This window comes from Sapajus apella, unplaced genomic scaffold (genome assembly GCF_009761245.1).
Source record: "Sapajus apella isolate SASKATOON/1434 unplaced genomic scaffold, GSC_monkey_1.0 scaffold9, whole genome shotgun sequence".
NCBI classification, from domain to species: domain Eukaryota; kingdom Metazoa; phylum Chordata; class Mammalia; order Primates; family Cebidae; genus Sapajus; species Sapajus apella.
Window position 1 is genome coordinate 33,655,802 of NW_022436949.1, and position 24,852 is coordinate 33,680,653.

At 33.5% G+C, this 24,852-nt stretch overlaps 1 long non-coding RNA gene and 1 pseudogene across 1 annotated transcript; both read right to left on the bottom strand.

Annotated features, from left to right (window-relative positions):
- Positions 1-24,076, bottom strand: LOC116551346. The gene is made up of 3 exons (XR_004268867.1): positions 23,888-24,076; positions 18,672-18,963; positions 1-141 (listed from the first exon to the last, which is right to left on the bottom strand). It is a non-coding gene; the product is annotated as an uncharacterized LOC116551346 (long non-coding RNA).
- LOC116551403 lies at positions 13,138-13,284 on the bottom strand (annotated as a pseudogene).
- Positions 24,077-24,852: the final 776 nt, after the last annotated feature.

Consider the following 24,852-nt stretch of genomic DNA (forward strand, 5'->3'; position numbering starts at 1 on the left):
AAAGATGGTGCCTCACTGATGTGTCTTCACATGGTGGAAACAACAGATAAGCTCTCTCCAACATCTTTCATAAAGACACTGATTCCATTACCACATACCTTATCTCCCAGTACCATGGAACTGAAGATTAAGTTTCAGTACCTGCATTTTTAGAAGACACAGGAATTTAGATTATAGCATAACAAGTAAATGATATTCACACTATATTTTACAGTGAAAACACCAATATGCACACATGAAAATAGTAACTACTTGATTTTGCTAATATTTTCATGAAAAAATCAATTGTGAAAAGATATAGATATACCATTTCAGAGTCTATAGCTTCATTTTTTTTGTTTACAAACACTATGGAACACATTTAATAAATAGAACAAATTTTCTAAACCTAAGAAGTCCAAAAGTGGGAGTGAAGTCAGGAAGAAGTGGTAGGGGCAACCCTGGAAAATCCTTTCCTCCGTGACTACCCTGATTCAGCAATGATCACAGAAATTTTTTTCTTAAGAAATCCTGAAGATCACTGAAAGCCTCTTTCCCCAGCTGAACAGGAAACCAAATTTATCAAAGCCAGTAGGGAGATTAAGAACACCCTTTTACCAGAACCACCGTCCCCAGCATAGAATCATAAAATTGGGAAGACATCCCCTAGCTCCCAGCTTCTCTTGGGGGAGGGAAAGAGTTGGTCCAAACATCCAATATTATAGACTCTTTGTGGAGGTTTCTCGGAAAACTGTCTTTTATTTTGTGAGGCTTGGAATGCTGATGGGAACAGCACAGTTAGGCCACATTGAAAAAAATGTAGATGGCAGCTTGTGTTGGCAGTCAGGATAGCTCCTCCTCCCAGCTCAGCACAGTGTAAATGGAAGAAAATTCCTAGCTTTCAGCTTCTACCCTGGGGAGGAAAGTAGAGCCATGTGTTCAATGCCCCAGCTCCTCCAGAGCTGCCCAAGAACTTGCTTATAACCTGCCTATCAAAGAATACTAATGAATCTGATGTAAACTAGCTGCCTGGGGTAGAATACAAATGAGGCATGAGCTATCACTCACCAAAACTTCTCCCCCTAGGATCAGCACAAAGAGAATGAATGAAAAACCCCAGCTCCCAGCTTCTTTCTGGGGAGGTAAAGAATTGAATGGTGCATCCAATGACCCAGAATTTCTGGTAGCTTCCTAAGCACCTTGCTTTTATCTTACTATCCTGTTGTACAGATAGGACCTAGTTTACCCTATATACCCAGGGCCTGCAAAGACCAAAGAAAGCGGATTGGAGCTGATTGGTAAAAGTCCTCACCTATAAAAGACCAGTCTATCAAGATTGGGATACGTGGCTGCTTTGTCTAATGTAGAGACACCAACACAGAAAATTAATGAAGATGAAGAAACAGGCTAACATGCTTCAAGTAAAAAAGCAATGTAAATCTTCTGACACCAACCTTAATGAAATGGATCTGTACAATTTACCTGGTGAAGAATTCAAATTAACAGTAATAAAGATGCTCAGTGAAGTCAGGGAAACAATACATGAACAAATTGAGAATTTAAACAAAGAGATAGAAAACATTTATTTAAAGGAACAAGCAGGGCCAGTGTGGTGGCTCACACATGTAATCCAGGCTCTTTGGAAGGCCAATGCAGACTGGTGACTTGAGGCCAGAACAGCATTGACAACATTGTTCAAGACCAGCCGGGCCATAATGGTGAAAGCTAGTCTCTACTAAAATTACAAAAATTAGCTGGGGTTGGTGGTACACATCTATAATCCCAGGTGCTCAGGAGGCTGAAGCAGGAGAATCACTTGAACCCATGAGGCAAAGCTCACAGCGAGCTGAGATCTTGTCACTGCACTCCATTCTGGGTACCAGAGGGATACCCTGTCTCAGAACAACAACAACAATAATAACAAATAATAAATAAAGGAACAAGCAAATAATAGAGGTGAAGAATACAATAATTGAACTAAAAGATTCACCTGGAAGATTCAAGAGCAGACTATATTAAGTAAATAAAGGATCAGTGAACTCAAAGATAGGTCATTTGAAATTACTCAGTTAAAAGAGCAACAGTTAAAAAAATAAAAATAAAAAGGTCAGAAGAAAAGTAACTTACGGGGCACCATCAAGTTAACCAATGTATGCATTATGAGATTTTCAGGACAAGGAAGGGAGAAAGAAACAAAAAGATAATTTAAGTAAATAATGACAGAAAACTTCCCAAATCTGGTGAAGAAAATGGACATCTAGATCTAAAATTTGTGAAATCAAATGAACCCAAATAAATACACATCAAGATACGTTATAATCAAATTGTCAAAAGTTACAAGACAGATTTTGAAAGCAGCAAGGAAAAATGATTTGTCATACAAGAATGATTTGTAATCTCTATAAGACTATCAACAGATTTCTCATAAAGAACACTGCATACTGGAAAGGGATAGATTATATATTTGAAGTGCTAAAAGAAAAAATCAAATTACTAATTAATAATACTATACCAGGCAAAATTGTCTTTTAAAAATGAAGGAGAGGCTGGGCGCCATGGCTCATGCCTGTAATCCCAGCACTTTGGGAGGCTGAGGTGGGTGGATCATGAGATCAGGAGTTCCAGACCAGCCTGATCAACATGGTGAAACCCCGTCTCTACTGAAAATACAGAAATTAGCCGGGCATGGTGGTGAATGCCTATAATCCCAGCTACTCAGGAGGCTGAGGCAGGAGAATTGCTTGAACTCGGGAGGCAGAGGTTGTGGTGAGCTGAGATTGTGCCACTGCATGCCAGCCTAGGCAAAAGAGGAAAACTCCAAAGAAAAAAAAAAAAAAAAAAAAAAGAACAAGTATTTGCCAGACAAACAAAAGTTAAGAAAGTTTGTTACCAATAGACATGCCTTACAAGAAATACTAGAGGGAATTTTTCATGTTAAAATGAAAGAATGCTATACAGCAAGCTGGTAGCATAAAAATATTTTCTATATATTTACTTTTTAAATGAGTATTATTTCTTACAAATATTCATTAGGAAAGGCAAGTATATAGACTATCAGTATAGAATAATGTAATGGGTTGGTAAATTACTTTTAATCATAATAGAGGAGTTAAAAGACTTTTTTTTAAAACTTTAACAAAAATGTGCTACTACATACACAACGTAAATAGAGGTAAGTTGTGAAAATGGTGTAAAGTAGAAGGAAGAAGATACAAGTAAGTCTATTTTTGGTATGGGATGAATCTTAATTTGATATCAGCTTAAAATAGGCCTTTATAAATATATATTATTTGAGTCTCATGATAATCAGAAATAAAATATGCATAGAAGATATACAAAATAAAAAAAGAAATCAAAGCATATCAACATAAAACACCAGCAAACATAAAGGAAAACAGCCAGAGATGAAAAGATGGCCAAAATAGCTATAACATTAACATAAAATATTAAGAAAACGTCGAGTAAATCATTCCTAATCAGTAGTTACTTTAAATGTGAAGAGATTAAACTCCTCAATCAAAATACAAAAAATAATGTCAGAATGAGAAAAATAAAAAGAAAAAACCAACTATATGATGCTGTCTACAAGAAACTCACCTTAGATTTAAGTATACTCATAAGCTGAAAGTAAAGGGATTAAAAAAGACAGTCCATGTAAATGGTAACTAAAAAAAAAGAGCAGAGGTGGCTATAACTGTACCAGACAAAGTAGACTTTAAGTAAGAAGCTGTCACAAAAGAAAAATAAGGAAATTATATAATGATAAAAGGGCTGATACACAGGAACATGCAACAAATAAAAAATATATTTGCAACTAACAGAACACCTAAAAATATAATACAAACATTGGCAGAACTAAAGGAAGAAATAAACAACAATATAATAATAGTAGGGGACTTCAATACCACTTTCAACAGTGAAGAGAAACATCCAGACAGGATATCAATGAGGTAATAGAGGATTTGAACGACACTAGACCAAATGGACCTGACAGACATATACAGGACATTTCAAGCAAAAACGGCAGAATACACATTGTTTTCAAGAACCCATAAAACATTACCAGGGATGGATCAAATGTGTTTGTTTACAAACAAATCTTAAAGAAGACTGAAATCTTTTCAAGTACCATTTCTGACCACAATGAAATCTAACTCAAAACCAAAAGCAGAATGACTGGACAGTATACAGTTATGCGGAAATTAAACATCTCACCCTTAAACCACCATCGGGTAAAATAAGAAATCAAAAGAAAAAAATTTTAAAAAATGCCTTAAGAAAACAAAAATGAAAATACAATATGACAGAACCTAAGGGATGCAGCACAAGCAGTACTAAAAAGGAAATTTACTGCTGTAAATTACATTAAAATGGATGAAAAATCTCAAATAATCAACCTAATGTTACATATCAAGAAACTAGATAAACAAGAACAAAGCATGCCCAAAATTAGCAGAAGGAAGAAAATAATAAAAACATTTAAAAACAAATGAAATAAAGAATAGAAAACATTGAAGAATTATTTTTAAAATATAAATAAAACCCACAAAACTTTAGCTAGACTAGCTAAGACTAAGAGTGAAGACTCAAACAAAATCATAAATGAAAGAGAATACATTATTATTGATTTCACAGAAATAAAAAGAATCATGAGACTATTATGAACAATTACATGCCTACTAAAACTGAATAACCTAGAAGAAATGTGTACTTTTAGAAACATACAATATATCAACAGTGAATTATAAAGAAATAGAAAGTCTTAACGACCTATAAGTAGTATGGAGATTCAATCACTCAGTAATTTAAAAAACAACAACAACAACAACAACAAAGAAAAGTCTAGGATCAGATGGCTTCACTGGTGAACTCTAGTAAACATTTAAAGAAGAATTAACTCTATTCTTCTTAAATTTTTCCAGAAAATTGAAGAGAGAAGACTTTTAAACTCATTTTATAAGACTATAATTACCCTTATGCCAAAGTCAGAAAAAGGCACCACATGAAAACTACAAGATAGTCCTGATAAATGTAGATTTAAAAATGCTCAATAAAATCTAGCAAATTTTATTCAACAACACACTAAAAAGGTCATAAATTGTGATCACATGAATTTTTTCCTAGGAGGCAAGGATGGTTCAACACACAAAAATCAATCTTGTAACTGTACTACCTAAGAATAAAAATGACGTGATCATCTCAATAGATGCAGAAAAAGCACTTGACTTAATTCAACACATCTTCACAATGAAATACACTCAACACACTAGGAATACAAGAAGAGCACCTTCATCATAGAAAATCCTCGCATGAAAAGCCCACAGCTAACATCAGACTCAAGGGTGGAAATTTCAAAGCTTTACTTCAAAGATAAAAAATGAGGGTCAGGGGAGAGGGGGGGATCAGACTTCATGATTTCAAAATATGTTAAGAGGCTACGTTATGAATTGCATTTAACTAAATAGCTCTTTACAGCCAAAGAGACAAAAGAATGAAAAGACCATAGACCATAGAATGGGAGAAAACAATTGAAAACCATGTGTCAGATAAGCAGTTAAGTACCAAAATGCATTAAAAATTCCTATTACTCAATAGCAAAAGACAACATCTAATAATTAAAAACTTGAGTAGACATTTACCAAAAAAAGACACACATGATGAATAGGTAGATAGATTAGACAGATTAGATAGATAGATAGGTAGATAGATAGATAGATAGACAGACAGATAGATGCTCAGTGCCAATGATAATCAGAAAAATGCAAATCAAAACCACATTGAAATATCTCAAACTGTCAGGTGACTATTATAATAAAAACAAAAGGCAAGTGTTATTGAGAGTAGCGAGACATCAAAAAACTTTTATGCTGCTGGCGGGAATACAAATGGTACAGCTGCTATAGAAAACAGTATGAAGCTTCCTCAAAAAATCAAACATAGAACTACCACATCATGCAGCAATTCAACTTCTCAATATTTATTCAAAAGAAATGAAATCGGGATCTTGAGAAGATATTAGCACTCCCATGTTTATTGTAATATTATTCATAATGGGCAAGATATGGGAACAACCTAAATGGTCACCAAAGGATGAATGAATAAAAGAAAATGTGATAAACATACAAGGAAATATTATTTTAAAACGTGATAACATGAATGCCATAGAAAAATATTTGATTTTTTAATGTTATATTATTCTAGTATTAAGAAGGTAATTTTGTAATATGTAACAACATGGATGTAACTTGAGGGCATCCTGCTAAGTGAAATAAGCTAGTCAAAGAAGGCCAAATTCTGCATGCTTCTTCTTATACAAGGTATCTAATATAATCAAATTCATAGAATCAGATTGTGAAAATGTGGATTCCAGGGAAGAAATGAAAAGGAAAACTGGGAGTTGCTAAATTATGCTAAAATAATGTTTAATTGGCATGCAGTTTCGGTTAAGCTAGATGAATAATTCTGGATATCTGCTGCCAACATTGTACTTATAGTGAATAATACTGCATTGTTCACTTAAAATTTCTTAGGAGGGTAAACCTCAGGTTATGTTTTATTACCACAATAAAATAAAATAAAATAAAGCAGCCCCATTGTTTGTATTGTGACACACACATATATACTTATAATAATGTGCAATTGCAGAATATTTGTTTCTTGAATTTCCAGTTATTCTTAATTTTAGGAATATGTTTGATGAATTAAGAAACAATGAGTTCTTATATATTATTATTTATAATTTTATATTTTATTTATAGATGAATACTCACTGTGCTGTAGAATTCTTAATGATAAAGTATGCATTTTTTCCCAGTATAAATAACATAGTCTACGAAGTTGAAAATTCCAAAATTTTTCATTCCAGAATCTGTTTTAAAAACATATTCCTTATGTAAGAATATTTTCCTTTCCATTGTAAAAATGATATTTATAAAAAATGATAAATGATAAAAAATGACAATTGTATACGAGTCAGAATAAATCTGAATTCTGCTTAGTGAGGTTTTTTAAGCATATACAAAAATAAAATTTACATCCACAAATATTATGCTCGATGATAATTTTTAATGAATATTTCTATTTTTCCCCCTAAAGAAAAACAAAGAATTTCAGAAATGTTAAGAAAACAAACTAGTTGTATGCTTTTTCATTTTTTATGGGCTCTGGAAATGCAATATCTTTAAGTGTCAAAAAGTGGAAGCTCCCTGATTGCCTTGCAAAGCTGTCCTATAGGCTAATAGTCATAAGACTAAACCAAACATAGTCCTTCAATAAGGACAATTTCCACATTAGTTCTTAACGACTATTAATGTAGTAAGTTGAACAGTGTCCCTCCAAAATTCACAACTACATAGAGCCTCAGAATATGATCTTATTTAAAATATGGTCTAATTAGATGTGATTAGTTAAAAATCTCAAATAAACTATTCTAGATTTAGAGTGGGCCCTAAATCCAAGGACAGGCATTCAAATAAAAAGAGAAGACACAGATGTTCAGATGGAAGAGGGCCATGTAAGGATGGACATGGGGATTGAAGCTGTGAGGTCACAAGCTAAGGAATGCCAGGGCCAATAGAAACTAGAAGAAGCAAAAAGGGATTCTTTCTGAGAGCCTACAAACACTGATTTCACATTTCCAGCTTCCCAACCCATAGAACAAGAAATTTTTGTTGTCTTAAAATATACAATTTGTGGTACTTTGGTGTTCTCTCAACCCCATGAAAACTAATACAATTACTTTGAATGGTAATATTATAAAAGAGTGCTATTTTCTTGGGGTTAATTCGAATACTTGCTCTGCCAGTGTAAAATAGAAAGAGGAACCAGTCATGTACAAATAAAGAGAAAACATAGCCTGCCAATAGATGTCAGAGCTGATACCAGTAGGACTAGAAAACAAGATATGGGAATGTACAGCCATGTATTCAATCACAAATATTCATAAAATACATATTGCCAAGAAGTTAGTGTGTGCCAGGTGGTATGGTAAGCACTGAGGAGACAGAAGCCATAAAAATAAAAATGAAAAGCTTCAGATCTTAAGTTCTTCAGTGGTCTTCAGTCAATTCAAAAAAGGAAAAATATGTATTTCAATCCATATTATTAACTACTATGAACACTGTAAGCACTGTATGTTATTGGAATATATAAGAGTCTTCAATTCCACCTGGATTAGTGGTTCTCAACTGGCATTGATATCACCTAGGGAGTTGAAATATATATAATATATATCCTCTGTCTCTCCATCTCTTTGTCTATTAAACACATGTACGTGGACTCAAAAGTGCACATCGCACACATATTTGTTATTTAGTTTTATTAGGAAATGAGTTTAAAAGGAAATACCAAAAAAAAAAAAAAAACACACACAAATATTCAGAGGTAAAAAGATACTGCAAATCATTGGTATATTTGTTCAAAAGCTCATTGACATTTTTTTCTTTTTAGCTGTTTCCTTGATGAGAATGAAAAACTTCATTACCACCCTCATTAAATCTATTAGCTCCCTGAAATGCACCAGCTTCTATGGAGAACTTGTAACAGCTTCTCTAAACTTAACTAGAGCACTGATCTTGTATGTGACCAAGAGTTCTCTTATGGGCCTATTTCTTCAGTGTTAGGCAGTCTCAGGTTGTAGGCTTATGAATATCATTTCAGTCTTCAATTTTAAAGATATAAAAGTTAAATAGGAGAAAATGTGCTTGTATTGCTTATGCATGTCTCTAAATCATCTTTCCATGTTACCAGAAGCATAACAAGTTAACTTACTGTGCCAGGATTTGCCATCTGAGTTCACGTTTCAGAATAAGTTTTCCTACTTTTTGTAGAATGTGTCATATTGCCATATCAGCTTATTCAGTGACATTTGTGAAGGGACTATAGCATTTACTATGTTCCCTTTTTAAAATCTTTCCATTATGGTCTTCTTTGGTGTCTCATATAACTAGAATATAGTGGGCATTTCACAAATATTAGTTGTTCATTGCTCCCTTCTTCTGACCAAATAAAAAAATTATGCTGAATTGTAAAGTAAATTTTGAGAAGTAAATTTATGTCAAATGATCTATGAAACTGAGAACCAGAACTATTCAGACTTGATGCTATAGCAGGAAAAAAGTCCCCTTAGAATTTCTAAATACTATGCACGAATCTGTAAACCATAAGTCACAGCAAACTGACACAAGAACAGAAAATCAAACACTACATGTTCTCACTTGCAGGCGGGTGTTGAACAATGAGAACACATGGACACTGGGAGGTGAGCATCACATACTGGGGTCTGTTGTGGAGGGCTGGGGTGGGACAGCAGGGGTTTGGAAGGTTGGGGAGGGATAACACGGGGAGAAATGCCAGATATAGGTGATGAGGGGATGGAGGCAACAAACCACTTTGCCATGTAAGTACCTATGCAACAACCCTGCAAGATCTACACATGTACCCCAGAATCTAAAGTACAATTAAAAAAATAATAAGAAGAAGAATTTCTAAATACAGCATGCAAATAGATATTATAAAGCAGCATATGCAAAATCTTCTAGAAGTCAGTAAATTGGCAATTATGTTGTTGAAGTCAATCAGGTGTTGGCTAATGAGTGCCCGGTCTTGGTTGATGGAAATAAAAATAAAAGAAAATGTCTGAATCTGAGAGTTCTTTGGAAGTAAAAATTAATAGAAGTAATTGAATAACCTGTTAGAATTAAAGATAACATCAACATTTTGAAGCCAGAAACAAGGATGAGATGAGTAATGTCAACCCCAGAAATTGGAAAAATGGTAACATTTGAGAGAATCCTATAAAATTAATGTTAAAATTTCTGAGGTTGTGATAAAACATTCAAATAGAAATCACCTAAAAATAGTTGTATGCATAAAGGTGAACTAGTCTTGGATGTTACAGATGTTGTGATTAAAATTATATGAAATATGTCACACTAATTTATAATTGGAAATCTGAAATTCAGCTTCCTATACTACCCAAAGTTAGAAACGTTTTCAGTGAAAAAGAGAGGGAAACAAGAAGATTGGGGGAACCAATGAGCTGTAAGAAGGTAAAAGCAGAGCCAAGATAGAAGACAGTGAGAGAGTTTAAGGACAAAAACCAAAACAAAAACAATCAAGAAGAAGAAGAAGGAGGAGGAGGGGGAGGAGGAGGAGGGGAGGAGGTGGGGGGGGGGAGGAGGGGGGGGGGGGGGTGGGGGGGAGGAGAAGGAGGAGGAGGAAGAAGAAGAAGAAGATTCACCATCTAAATTGTGTAAGAGGGAAAGAAATAGAAGAATTATGGCGGATCCCTAATAGAAGGAGTTGTGCTTCAAAGAACAATCATATATCAAGGGCAGAATCCACAGGTGTTAAAAGGAATCAGGAGAAAGAAAACAGACAATTACATCAAATGGTTTCATAAAAAGTGATTGACAGTTAAACAGAAAAACAAGATTTCAGAGAAAATAGCAGGATCGAATGAGTGCATTTTCTATGTTGCTTTCCAGTTGGAATTCTTGAGGATCTTATGAGTTGGGCAAAGCATTTAACTACAGTAATCATTAATTTCTCTATTTATAAAAGGTTGTTAAAAATACCAGGATTTCCTACCTCACAGAATAATGGGAGAATATGATTACATGAATAAATGATAGAGAAATCCCTATAAAATGTATAAAATGTTATGGATATTTTATATCCACATTATTATATTCACATTACATCCACATTATTAATATCCACATATTATATCCACATTATTAAGAGCTAGCTACAATATGTCTTTTATTTGGAGGGATAAAATACAGCAGTATTGCGTTGCTCTCCTCATTAATCATCATTAAAATGTACTAGAAAAATGGAATTCAGATTGCTCTGGTAGAAGTGTTCTTTGCCTGCTGAGTGTCTTTTTAAGGACCAGAGGCTCTGTAGCTGCAGTCATGAGCTGCATAATAACTTTGCTGTCAATGACAGACCACATTTATGACAGTGGTTTCATAAGCTTATAATACTGTATTTTTACTGTATCTTTTCTATGTTTAGATATGTTTATACAAACAAATACCATTGTGCTCCAATTGCCTACAGTATTCAGTACAGTCACATGGTATACAGCTTTACAGCCTAGGAGAAATAGCCTGTATCTTGCAGCCCAGGTGTACAGTAGGCCATACCATCTAGTGTAACTTATGATATTGGCACAATGAAATAACCTAATGACAGATTGCTCAGAACAGATATTCATTGTTAAGAGAGACATGATTTTGTCTCCATCCTAAATATCAACAGCTCACATCTGAATTACTCCAAGTTCCTCTAACTGATCTCCATGCTTTGCTTCTCATTTCTCAGTCTATCTGCCATTTAGTCTCAACAGAGCAGCCAAAGTGATGCTTTCAAAATATAGGTTGGATTATGTCATTCCTCTGCTCAAAACCTTCCAAAGTCTACATATTTCATTCAGAATAAAAGTCAAGTCCACAAATGATTTATTTCTGATCTTATCTCCTCATTCTCCAATTTTAACCACATTAGCCTTCCTGCAACTTCCCTAAAATGTCAGAGAGGTTCCTATATTAGCCCTGGCACGAACGCAACTCTCCTAGATAAATCTGCATGGCTAGGCCAACATTCCATGTAAGGCTTGATCTAAAATCACCTTTTCAGTGAGTACTAGCCTAAGAACCATATTTAAAGTAGCAACCCCCAATACCCTAAATCCCAGCACTCCCAATCTCTTTCATTTTATTATACTCTATCATTTTCTGCAAAATATGCATTTCCTTCTAAAATGTTATATAATGTACTTATATGTTTTCCATATTCTTATATTTTCTATTCATATTTTACTTGAGAATGTAAGCTCCACGGGAACAGAAATTTTTCTTTCCTTGTTGCGAATGTACCTACACCAGAGTGTTCGGGCTTATTGTTGATATTCACTAAATATTGGTTATATGTAGTCCTTGAACTGCTAGTAGAATATTTCCCACCAACTGCTTCTACCACTTTCCAGTGGTGAAAGTAGTGGAGACAACTGGGTTATCTTAAGAAAATAGGATAGGAATTCATTCCTCTTTAATTAATAATTCATGCGATGGTATCTGTCACTTGTGTTGTTTTTATTTTTAGCGTTCATTTGTACATGAACCATAAAAACAAGATTTGATTCTGAAAGTGGGTGCATATTCCACTACGTATAGAGTAAAGACAACACAAAGATAGGAGTAAGCTGAGAAGCTGAGAGAGAAAGAGGAAAATATAGACATGTAATCATGCATTTTTAACGTCAGGGTAGAATTTTTCTAACATTTTTCTCATCTTTTCAAACCAATAATAGTAAGTATTTTTTACTCTCAACAAATTAACTCAGATTTCAAGCAGTTATATCCCCAAATCCTTTACTAACAGTGTGGAAGTTTGATGCTTTGTTGGTATAGTTTTTTCATAGCTGTTCTGACACTTAGTCTTAATGTCTCTAGACAATTTATTTTGATACATAAATTAATTATAAAAATCATGTCCAATTGATTCCATATTTCTGGTAAAGTTTAATATGGTCCTAACAATTTATTAAAATAGTATTATATGCTGTTCAGATATTTTAAACTCAAAATTTCTTTTTTAATCTGGAACACATGCAAACATTTTTCTAATCTCCTTTGAATATGTTTAGAAATCTATCAACTATTCTTTGGTGTCTTCATTTAGAAAAATACAGCTGATCTTCACTCATTCTATATCTACAAATATGCCCATGACCACCATTTTCAGTACTATGAAATGGGTGCTTTTTATCTTGACAGTCCCTTTTAAATTCACATTCTGTTTGCTCTGAAGTAACATGAACAAACCTGACCTCCCCGTTTTCTAAATTGTGCAGGAGTTTTAGGTATGAATTCATATTACCCTAAATCTCATGCTTGCCTTCTCATTTATCTCAGATTTCCTTTTGGCACTCAATCCATTTCATGACCCAGTTTAAAATGCCTATCTCACTGAAACATAGAGAGAGATCTGCAATCTCATTTAATCTCACTCCTTATTGATCTGCCCCTTTGCACTGTGTTACGAATATTTCTTGCAGTAGAACATTTTCTGTCACATCTACTAATTATATCATCTTCTGTTTAATTAGCATTTGGGGTCCTTGAAACTCAATACAATTTAGTTTTTAATATATTTTACCACAAATTTATCCTCTATGCAATTGTATTTATAGTTTGTTTTGCTGCATAAATTAAAAACTCCATAAAGTACAAATGTCCTATAATTTACATGCTGTTTGTACTACACTTGATCTTAGCCAAAAGGCCGAGAAGCGATGCTGTTTGTAATATTAACTATTTGTTAGTATACATGTACATTCAATGACAATGTACACAATTCATTCTGAAGCTCACTGTGTTAACAATAGAGATGTTGGTATTAACAGAAGTATTGATTTTACGCTTATGGATGTGCCTTTGTCTTAGCATCTTGATAGTTCTAATTGTATTATTCACGTGTTGCTAAATATCTATTACTTCTCATTACAGTTTTCAAATGCATTGCTTTTTTATATTTACTTTTTCATAATATATGTTCTTATTTATGAGATTGCTCTAAAATAATAAAGATAAAATTAAGTAGTATAATTGTAAAACTATTACAAGCATATGTATACCTATAAATACACTTTTATTACTAAACATACCTTTTCTACTAAATGTAAACCCTAAGAGGACCTATTATTGTTATGAATAGTAATGGATTAGGTCTTGAGATGTGTAGTTTTAATAAGAAAGACAACACATTCTAGCCTCACCTGATGGCTTACCTGAAGGGATGCCACTCAATGAGGAGAAATGGATAAGAAAAAGTTTTAGAAGTCCTTATAAGCTATCCTCTGCTACCTTACTCAATACTATTGGGAAGAATAAAACATTGTTTCAAGTCTGGAAGATCCTTTGATAATTGAATATATAGGTATTATGAGAAAAGGGAAAACTGGGTGCTGAATGTTGAAACTTCATGCTCCTACTTCCCTGTTCTTACAAAATTCTAGAAGGTAGACATAACTCTGAACAGGAGATTGGAACTCTCTTCTGTGAAAAATTTGGTTTGTCAAGAAGAAAGACTCAAATATGATGGAATGAGAAATCATCCAATAATCACCCCACATAGATCAGCATATAGCGAATTCCAAGGTCACCACGCTCAATCCTAGGTTCAAAATTTGAAGTCAAGTTTTAATTTTTAAAATATTTTTACTCTTACATATAAACTGACAATAAAAGATTATGAGATATCTAAAGAAAACTTCTAAAAAAGAACAACATAAATAGAAAACAAGCCAATTGATGGAAACAAATTATGCAGACATTAAAAACTATTTTAATGTCTTCAGAATTGTACCAAAAGGTATAGAACCCTGATATCATAATACAAAAGAAATCAAGAATTAAAACGAAATCATGGAATTTAAAATATGATAATAAAAGAAAACAATATAAAAATAAAGTTGAAGAATTCAAAAAATTGAACACAAAGAAAATATGAGATAAAATTAATTAAATTAGATGATTGCAGTATAAAAAACTCTTCCAAAAACTGCTTACAGAGAAAATAGAATGGAGATAAGCGAGTTTTTCAGAACCAGAGAATGCCTACTTTCAGATTAAAAGATACAACTCTAAGTGATTACCACATTCTATGAAATAAATTCATACCAAGTTACAGTCAAAAGCACATGTTTGTGGACTATCAGAGCACTATGACCAATGAGAAGAATCAAAAAGCTTTTAGAGAAAATATAAAAGATAAATATCAGATAAAAGATCAGATCTCCAAATGGCTTGAGATTTCTCAATAGCATCTCTGCAAGCAAAAAAAGAAAAGAAATGCAATGTAGCAGTGGTTAAAAGACTGATGGAAAATAATTTCCAACCTCAAAATTTTATACTCAGAAAATTAGGTATAAGGGTAGAAGACAAATATTTTCAGACATTTATGATCTCCATACATTTTTCTCCCAAGGAACAGTTTTAAATCTGTTATTAGAAGACGTGTACCTCAAGTAAGACAGTAAGCCAAGAAAGGGACATAAATTACATAAGCTGAGAAATCAAAAACAACAGGAATGTGAGTAAAATTCCCAGGAAGACAATGAATTGAGATACCAAACTAAGTGTTTGCACCAGACATGAAGATCAACCAGTTCATACTGGAGAAGTGTGACTCTATTACACATAATTTTGAAAACTTAACTTTTCTAAGCTCACACTTTCTCATCTTTGAAATGGGAATAATTGCCCATAATGTATAGGGTTTTATTAGGTTTAAATGAGACTATATATATATTACATTCTCAGCATAATATGCTAATATACATTATTATTATATGAAACTAAAACCTGATCTTAGCATTTTTCCCCTTAAAACATTTCCAAGTCTCCTCTATAATTACCTCCACCCCACTCCACCCTACACAAGCTCCTCATGCAATAACCTCGACATTGTGAATTCTGATATTCCTCCCAAGACAACTTGTGCTGCTGGCTGATCATACATGACTCACAGGAAAGGCTACATCAAATTTTCTGGAATATCATTACCTTCCCTTATATCCCATAAGCAGCAATCATGCCTTTTAAATTGAGGTAAAATGTACTCACTTACAGAGATCCGTCTTATACCCACATACACACAAGCTGAGTGAGATACATGCAAGAGTTTGCACAAGCTCTTTACATACTCCTATCCTGCACTTAGGGCATTGTCTTGAAATTTCCTCTTTTTGCCACTAAACAGAGCTTCCTAAAATCTGAAAGACTGTCTGTTCTTTGTAATTTTCTCTTTCCACTTTTTGGTTGACTTCAACATATATTTATTCAGTGTCTCCTGTGACTGGGCTCTTTTCCAATTATTAATGTTTTTTTAAGTGTTGTATTTGTTGTGAAAAGTTTATTCAAATGTTTTGTTTAATACAAATACTACTTGTCAAAGTCCTTTCTCTATTTGCTATCTAACTAGATGCTATTCAAATCTTCTTGCAGATCTGGAGCTGAAAGTCATTGATATATCCTGCTTCCAGCAAGAAACACTATACAATCAATTATTTCTATCTTCCTTTACATGATACCCAGGTATATGCAAATACAATTGATAAAACTTTAAATCTAAGAATATTTCTCTTGCTTTTGGTTCCATACCCGAACATCTGGATTTATTAACAGACTTTAAAAATTTTCAGGATTTAAGTAACAATTTCATACTCTTATATTTACTGTTTTGAACAGTCTTTTGCTGGAGCTGCAGCCTCTGGATAAATATACAGCAGAGATTCTTGTATATTGATAAACATATGAATAAACTTGGGGTCTTATTAAAAGGCAGATTTCAGAGTTAAATCTAGGCTAGGGCCTGAGGTTCTAAGATTCTAACTTGCTTCAGTTGATACTTATGCTTGCAGTCTACAAAAAGGAGCTGAAGTGGCCAGGGTCTAGTGGAGAGATCAATGGATTGAGACACAAGAGTAGTGGAGGTGGTGATGGTGGTCTTGGCGACCCAGATACCTTCAAAGGTAAAATTTTTTCATTAGAAATTTAGCGAAATTTTTTCATTAGAACTACAAATTCTGGTGTTGAAATGTGAATTGCTTTGCCAATAGGGAAGCCATTGATGAAAGGATTATATATCTCTAAATGTCTTCAAGCAAACTTAAATATTTTATTCTATAATAACCACTTCACCATCAATTTCTTACTTTTATTGAATACCTGTTTTATACTTACTGAGGCATATGCACATTATTTTATCTTGTATTTAATTCTGATTTGATGCTATTAATACTCTCATTTTACAAACAAGGAAACTGAGGCATGAAGATGCTAAGTAACTTGCCTTAAAATCAACAAGGTTGACCCTGTGATTTGAACCCAGTATGACTGACTACTATAGTGATATTCTTAACAAAGTTCTAGAGATTACAGAATTTAGAGTCTAAATATGAGTAGGACATATGAAAAAAAAAATAGCCTTAATCCAACCAAAAAGGGAAGTAATTGTTAAAATTTAACTGATTCTAATCATTGGTTGTTAATCAATTTTAGTGTTTGTTATTTTCATTTCTTCCTTTGAAGGTCTTTATCATTTTTTAAATTGGAAATTCAAGCTGATTATTGCAAAGATGCCAGCCATATGGCATTAAATCAGAAGTCTCATGAATTATTTGGAAGCTTCTTTTGATCTTGCTTGTGAAAACAGCATGATCTCATTTTGTGTCAATTCTCTGGATTTATTTTGGAATCTTAACCCATTTAGAATAACTTTTTTTGTTGTTTTCTTGGTTTTTAAATGTCAGTTTGAAAGGCCCTAAAATTCTTGATATCTGACACTTGGCAAAACTGATTTTAGCTTTGGCAAAATAGACAAAATTAAAAATGGAAATATGCATTTGATTGTTTGTGAATCATGTTTCTTCAGAAAAAGCAAAATATTTTATTCAGCGTCAATAAAAATACACAGCCCCTAACAAGGGAAATGATGGCCTATTATATCCTCAGCTTAGTGAGGCATTACCTAGAGTGCTATATTCTACTGGGAGCACACACTTTCAAAGAATCATTTGAAAACTGAAAACTTGTAGAGAAAAGTGTCACTGATGACAAGAGGATTAGAAAACTGTCATATTAAATGTGTTTGTAAGCATACACAACCTTTAACGTGAAGATATAAATGGGACAGAAGAGCTGTTTATAAATTTTTCAAGTGCAGTTGATTATGTCAAAGAATTAATGACTTTCTCTGTGGCTGCAGGATAAAAGAATAGGAATGAATGCATAAAAGCTGTAGGTGGGTTGATTTATGACCATTTAAGAAAGAGTACCTCTCCCCTAAAATTAAAGCTGCCAAAGCACTCATATATGATTATTCTGGTGAGTCATCAACTCATTCACCCAACCATGGACCATTTTCTGAAGGCTTGTCTGCACTAAGCACTGTTCTAGCATGAACATAAAAAGCTACTTTTGTTGAGATTTCAATCTAATATAAACAAGGGAAAGATGAGTGTAAATGCACTGAAGAAAATAGGCAACATAATAAAAATGTGTGGAGAAGAACAGAACTATTGTGAACAGGATGGCCAGAGAAGGCTTGATATATGAGCTGAGAGAGAAAATACGAGAAGGAGTTACCTATGTGCTGTGGACTGAATTGCCCCATCCCCTGAATTCATATGTGAAGCCCTAATCTCTCATCTGAAGGTATTTGAAGATGGAAACTTCGGAAACTGATTATGTTTAGATGAGATCAAAGGGTGGGTGCCTTCCAGATTAGTGTCCTTATAAGAAGAAGTACCAGAGAGCTTGCTCTCACTCTTCTCTGCATAGGAGCATATATAGAAGGTGGCCCTCTGCAAGCTAGGAGACCTCTCAACAGAACCCAACCTTGCTGGCACCCTGATCTGATAATTTTAGCCTCCACAATTATGAGAAATAAATTTCTGTCATTCAAGTCACCCAGCCTACGGTATTTTATTATGGCAGCCCAAGCTAATTAAGACATTATGCAAAGATCCAGGGGACAAATTAACAAACATAAGCAGAGATCATGAGACGATAACCAGCTTAGAATTTCAGAGGAACTACAAGACTAAGTCTGCATTTTAATGAATAAGAGAAAGAAAGAGTGATATGTTTCGGGGTCTCAGACAAAGGCCTTTCTCATACCTTAAACAACTAGGTAAACTCTTAGGAGAACGTCTGCAATTCACATCCTGTGTGTATCCAAAACTCCCATATTAAAATTCTTCTTTGGGAAAATTGTGATGTATGCATTATATAAGCCTAGGTAAATATTTTATTGCTCACAACAAGCAAAAATAAAAAATGAATCTTAAGATCCATGTGGCGGATTACATTTCCAAGATAGTGGCCAAAATATTTTCCATCTTCCATGTTTTTATGCGAAGTTTACGCTCCTCTTTTTGAAAGAATGGGCTCTGCATATCCTCTTGAATGTCTGGAATAGAAAGGAAGTGATATGCTATAATTTCCAAAGTTAGGACCTAAATAGGAATACACCTTCTGGCTTCTGCTTTGTCACTTAAGATTCTTGTTATAATTCAGCTATCATAATGTGAAGAAGGGCAAGTCACACGGAGACTTGTGAGAGAAAAAACCTTTGAAATCATTCCAGTCTCAACCACCATTTCCCTGGAAACATAAGCAAGATTCCAAGTGAGAATCACTCAACTGAGAACAGTCAGCCCCTAGGAACATGGAAAAGAAAAGTTCAATGGTTGCTATTGTTTTAGTCCACCAATTTTGTGGTGATTTTTTTTTTTTTAGTGTAGTAATAAGAAACTTTAATAATTCACATCAGTTCCTTAGAAAATAAGTAATAACTACTTAGTAATATCTAATTTTATCCTGTGGTAAAATAAAATTAGGCTACCATGGGATAAAATTAGATTAAATTAGAGTCCTAGTCTCCTAATATAGGATTTAAGGTCCTGTTAGATCTTAGAAACTGGACACTTTGGTTTTCTTCTTTGGTGACCTGAAAGCAGAACTATTTTCAAATATTATTTTGTAAAATGTTCCAAGAGTTTTAGAGCTTTGATATTCTTTGGTAATAGTTCAACTTTGGTAATATTGTTCAGAATTCCTTTAATCCTCTGATGTTGTGCAGTGGAAATTTGTTGTCCCTCTTTAGTATCACTACATATCTCAAGTGTATTTTCCTTTAATCATCTGCAACTGTATGCTATGATCCACTGCTACTGATTACTTCATCCTGTTTTACATACTATGCTTTTCTTTTGTATTGATTCTTCCTTTTTTATTGCTTTATATGTTTTAATATGATTTAGACTTCTCATTTCTTTATTATTCTGTCCTCTGAATCACCATGTTACATGTTAGTCCCCAAGAATTTCAAATCAGAAGTATGAATAAGGTGATAATACAAATAGAACATTTCTGACTTATTAAATGTAGGTTATTAAATAATGTTTTATAGTCAAAGTGTTTGAAAACTTTATAAGGCAATATATGTAATTCAAGTCAAAAAATAGATACTGAATTTATGGTAAAAAATAATAGGAGTTTCCCATAGGGTGATTGAAATGTTTGAAACTACAAAAATTTAACATCTTGTGGAACTTCTGAAATAATGTTGCAATTCCTTAGCTCTACATTTTTTAAATTATGCAAATATATATCATTGAAACCATATTGTGCTTCGCATTTCTCCTGGAAGACATAATACTTAATCATAGTGTATCTATGGCCCAAAATATGTTCTCTCCTCTATGTAGAAATATACCAGCAAAATATAATGCACTGAAAATTCTACAAATGGATTTATGATCTGGTGTCTACAGACTGACTCCAAGGAGAATGGAATATATAATCCAGAAAAGGCTAAAATAAAGCTCTATATCAGACTTCAAGAATCACTACTCTTTCTGTAACTAAGAGAATAAAATTCAGATCTGCTTGAAGTGTAATGAACTTAAGCTAAGTTATATATATATAAATATTGAATTCCAGTTAGAAATGTTCAAATAAAGAATATGAAAACTATTCTGCCACATTCCATTTCTCTACAGCAGTCGTTCTCAAACTTTTTATATATATTCTAAGATCAAATGAAGAGAATTTTAAAATACCAATGCCTGGATTCCACTCCCCCAAGACTGTTTCATCAATTGGCATAGGTGGAAAGTGGCTATCAATATTTTTAAAAACACTACATATGATTTTAATATACATTCAGAGATAATAATTACAATTTCACATTATCATTGTTTCTCAAAATATAATCCATGAATCTAGGATTCAAAAATGTATTGTGAAAAAAATGGGCAGTGAGATCTATTTAAAAGTAAGAAAACTCTGAATAGCAAGGTCATGTATGTTTCATACCCTCCCTTGCCATTACTTCACCCTGGGTAAGATATAGGTCCACATATCATTGAACGAGAATAATACATTCCACATCCAAGCAAAAGTCCTATATGTGTCTGTGTGGTGTATCATGGTATCTTGTCTCCTTTTATTTACAGCAAAAAGCCAGCTCCAGATAGATTCTGTCCGTTCACCCAGATCCAAGAATGAATGATGTATAAAAAGCAGCTAGGTCTACATTGAATGGGTCTTCAGATCTGTGCTTGGAAAATTCATGTATATTCTTGTATACTATTATAATTTTGGCTCCTAAAAAACATAGCACTATCATAGCAACAACCAAACAAGAAATAAATGTAAAGCTTGTAACTCGAGATTCCTAAAACTATATAATAGTGTCTGTTATGAATCTTTCAAGAAAGGGCTATATAATGCAATTTTACAAACTTTATTTTATTACAGAATCTTTTATTTTAGGGATCACCCAAAAAAATCTTTTTTTTAGCAATGGGAAAACACAAACTGAACTGTGACTAGTTAATAAAATACTCTATTTAGAAAAGCATATTAGAATCATGGCTGACTTTTTAATATTAACCAAATATCTATCAAATTGAAAATAAGGCCTCTATACTCTTATTATAAACAAATGAGTAATAGCTAATGTTTTTTAAATTGGGGAAAACGTTGAGTAGAGATTGTGCATGAGCCAGATCTTGGGGTGCTGGTTCAAACCTCAGAAATGAAAAGACAACTAATCTGTTTCAAAAAATAACTTATCTGAGTCATCTTTTATGTATCATATAAGTCAACCATTTCAAGTATAGAATTCACTGATATTTTAGTAAATTTGCCAAGCTTTGAAACCATTAACATAAGTCAGTGTTCAAATATTTCATCACTTCACTGAGATTCTATGTGCACATTAACTGTCACTCTCCTTCTCCATTATTCAAGTCATTCACCAGTCTACTTTCTATCTCCGAAGATTTGCCTTTCCTGGACATTATGTATAAATTGAATCTCACAGTATGTGATTTATGGTACCTGGCTTCTTTCAGTGTGTATGAAATTATGAGGTTCATCTACATAGTAGTATGTATCTCCAGTTTGTTCTTTTTATAGCTAAGCAGTATTTTACCATTTGGATAGATTGTTGATTCATTCACCAGGTGACATACAATTAGATTGTTTTCACTGTAAAAATTATTAATAACACTGACAAGAACCTTTATGTGCCAGTGTGTGTAGATATATGTTTCATTACTCTTGGGCAGATAACTAAGAGTAAAATTGCTGGATTGAGAAGTAGTGTAACTTTATAGTGTTTTTGTCCCTTGGAAAATATAAACACTATATAGAGAAAATGGTGTGATCATGTCTATGATAATATTACACACTAGATTTGATGGAAGCAAGACAGGACTCAAGAAAAAAGGTTACACTAGTTGAAAGTACGGATAGGTAAGAATCCTTTAAGGAAACAGAGTAAGGTTTTCCTAATCAGTGATGCCAAAGATAGAAAAGACATAATTTGTAAAACAGCATGATGAATAGCTTACAGAAAGGCAATACACCAAGAGATCAGGTAACGGGAGTTTGGCCTCTGCTCACTGTTATGCAGTTTGTAAAACTGGCCCAATTCCTGGAACTTAACACAGGGCTGAATCTGCCCCTGAGAATTAATAAGTAATTCTCTTTCCTTTTCTCTCTCTCTCTCTCTCTGTCTCTCTCTCTCTCTTCCTCCCCAACCTCCCCCACCTCATTCTTAGCAAAAACAAATTATCAATTATACCAGCTGTCTACTTGGTGCCTCTTTTAAAAATCATCTGTCTGTTAGGGGCTAAGTGATATCTTTTTAAAGATTTTCACAAGGGTATTATATAGTTTAGCTATGCTTCCTAGTCTAGGAAGATTTTCTATATCATTTAAAGGACTTTAAATATTTTAATTTAATACTTTCCACATTTATTCATGTCCACCAATATTTAGGAAATGAGGAAGATTGCATAATGCACTAAGGTAAGTATGAAGCTTTCCTTGGCTGGGGCACTGCAGCAACCATGAGACCCTTGCTGTGGCCCTAGGAGGGGAGGACATCAATATCTAACCACATTTGTCACCCCTTTGTGAAGTGCGATGAATCAAGAAAGGGAGAGTTATAGATAGATAGGTTTTTTTAAAATGTGTCTCAGAAATTAAGTAGCATGTTCAGTTGACGCACTCTGGCCACAGGCTAGGGGGCAGGTATGAGGCTGGCAGGACATGAGAGAAGACAAAGAATCAAGAGGTTGAGCCAGCAATCCAGGAAAGATGATGTTGAGCATCTACCCTGGACAAAAGTGTGGGGAAAAATAAAAATTGAATTTAAGAACCGTTGAGGCGTAAGATCAGCATGACTTAATGAAGAAAGAGAGTGTGGAATTAATTCCTAGTTTATTTATTTCATTTAACAGTTAAGTTTAGGAGGGACATCTTCACTAAGATATAAAATGGAGGAGAATAAAACACATTTGAAAGGGTAGTTTGGATGATAAACATTATAATGCATAGTAAAAAAACACTGTGTACATCATAACATCAATTGAAATATTAATTTATGTGCAATTATAACTGAGAAATTCTAAAACATAAAAAATGGATTCAACATTTTATAGAATATTATGTATTACAGAGATGACAACTTGAAATAAATTAGAATGTATTAATAATAAAAGGGAATAATCACTACCAAAATATGGCATTCATATACATATTTAGTCATATTGGAGATATAGACTAAATAGAAAAATAACACAATTCACACAAAAATATACCAAATGTACAGAGAGATACACAAAGTACACTCTTAACAAGAATTGATGGGTAACTTAAAGAGATGGTTGAAAAGAAGAAAATTTTAAACAAAATACTTTCAAAAATCTGATGAGAATAAAAATGGTAAACATTTGTAAAACACTTTGTTATATCCTGAAGTCTCCCTCTAAACAAATGCACATCATCTTATCATATTGCAAAGCTAAAAAACTGACCTTGTGATTGACAAGACCATCTTTGAAAGACAACCGCCACATTGAATCTTCACAAGTTTTTCTAAAGATCATCTGAAAGAAGAGGTGGAAAAATATGAAATATTTTTGAAAAATAGATAACATGAGGTATTATTACTTGTTCTTATGAATTATTTAAACACATGTACGATAAAAATGCTTTTAAAGTATGAAATGATACTTTTCTGTCCCAGGTATGAGTATGATAAAAAAGTAAAGTGTTTACAAGTCTCTCTTTGAATCTTCAAAAGCCAGAATTGTCCATAGCCAGGGGTCAAGGCTAGCATACAAAATCAATGACTATACATCAGGTAATAATGTGTTGTGCAATTTCACCCAATCATCTTTTCTCATATTTTTGGAACTATGTAAATCCCTTAGACTTAGCAACTGAAATGGAGGTGAATAAAAGAAATCCTAGTTTTACTTAAATAAATTACTGTGAAAAAATAAGGAAATAAGATAGAATTCAATCTGGGCAAAATTGAGGTTGTGGGAGAGAAAATCATTATTGGTACAAGTTATACATGACATACTTTATGCTTGCATAAGGGTCTCTTTCCATTTCCACCCCAGTGAGTCAGGCCATAGGGTTATTAAAAGCTCAACTGGCTTCTCCTCTTTCTCTATTTATGGTAGATTTGCTTCCTAGCTCATTTCCTACCTCTATGTGGAAACCGAGGCCTATGTTAGAGAGTTGGACATCCTTCATCTCTTTGCTTTACACAACACTGTAATCTCCTTCTACCAGAACATATGCTAAACATCTGCATGCCAGGGCATCTCCTATGATTGCATGTGATCTGGGATTCCCAGTGCTGGTTGGGCATAGCAGTGGCTTTTCCAAGGATACACCTAGGCAGAAGATTTCACCGACTTCTCAGTTCCTAACCCATCATTGAAACTTTAATGGAATGCTTTTTCTTTATGTCTGTAGTCATGGAGTA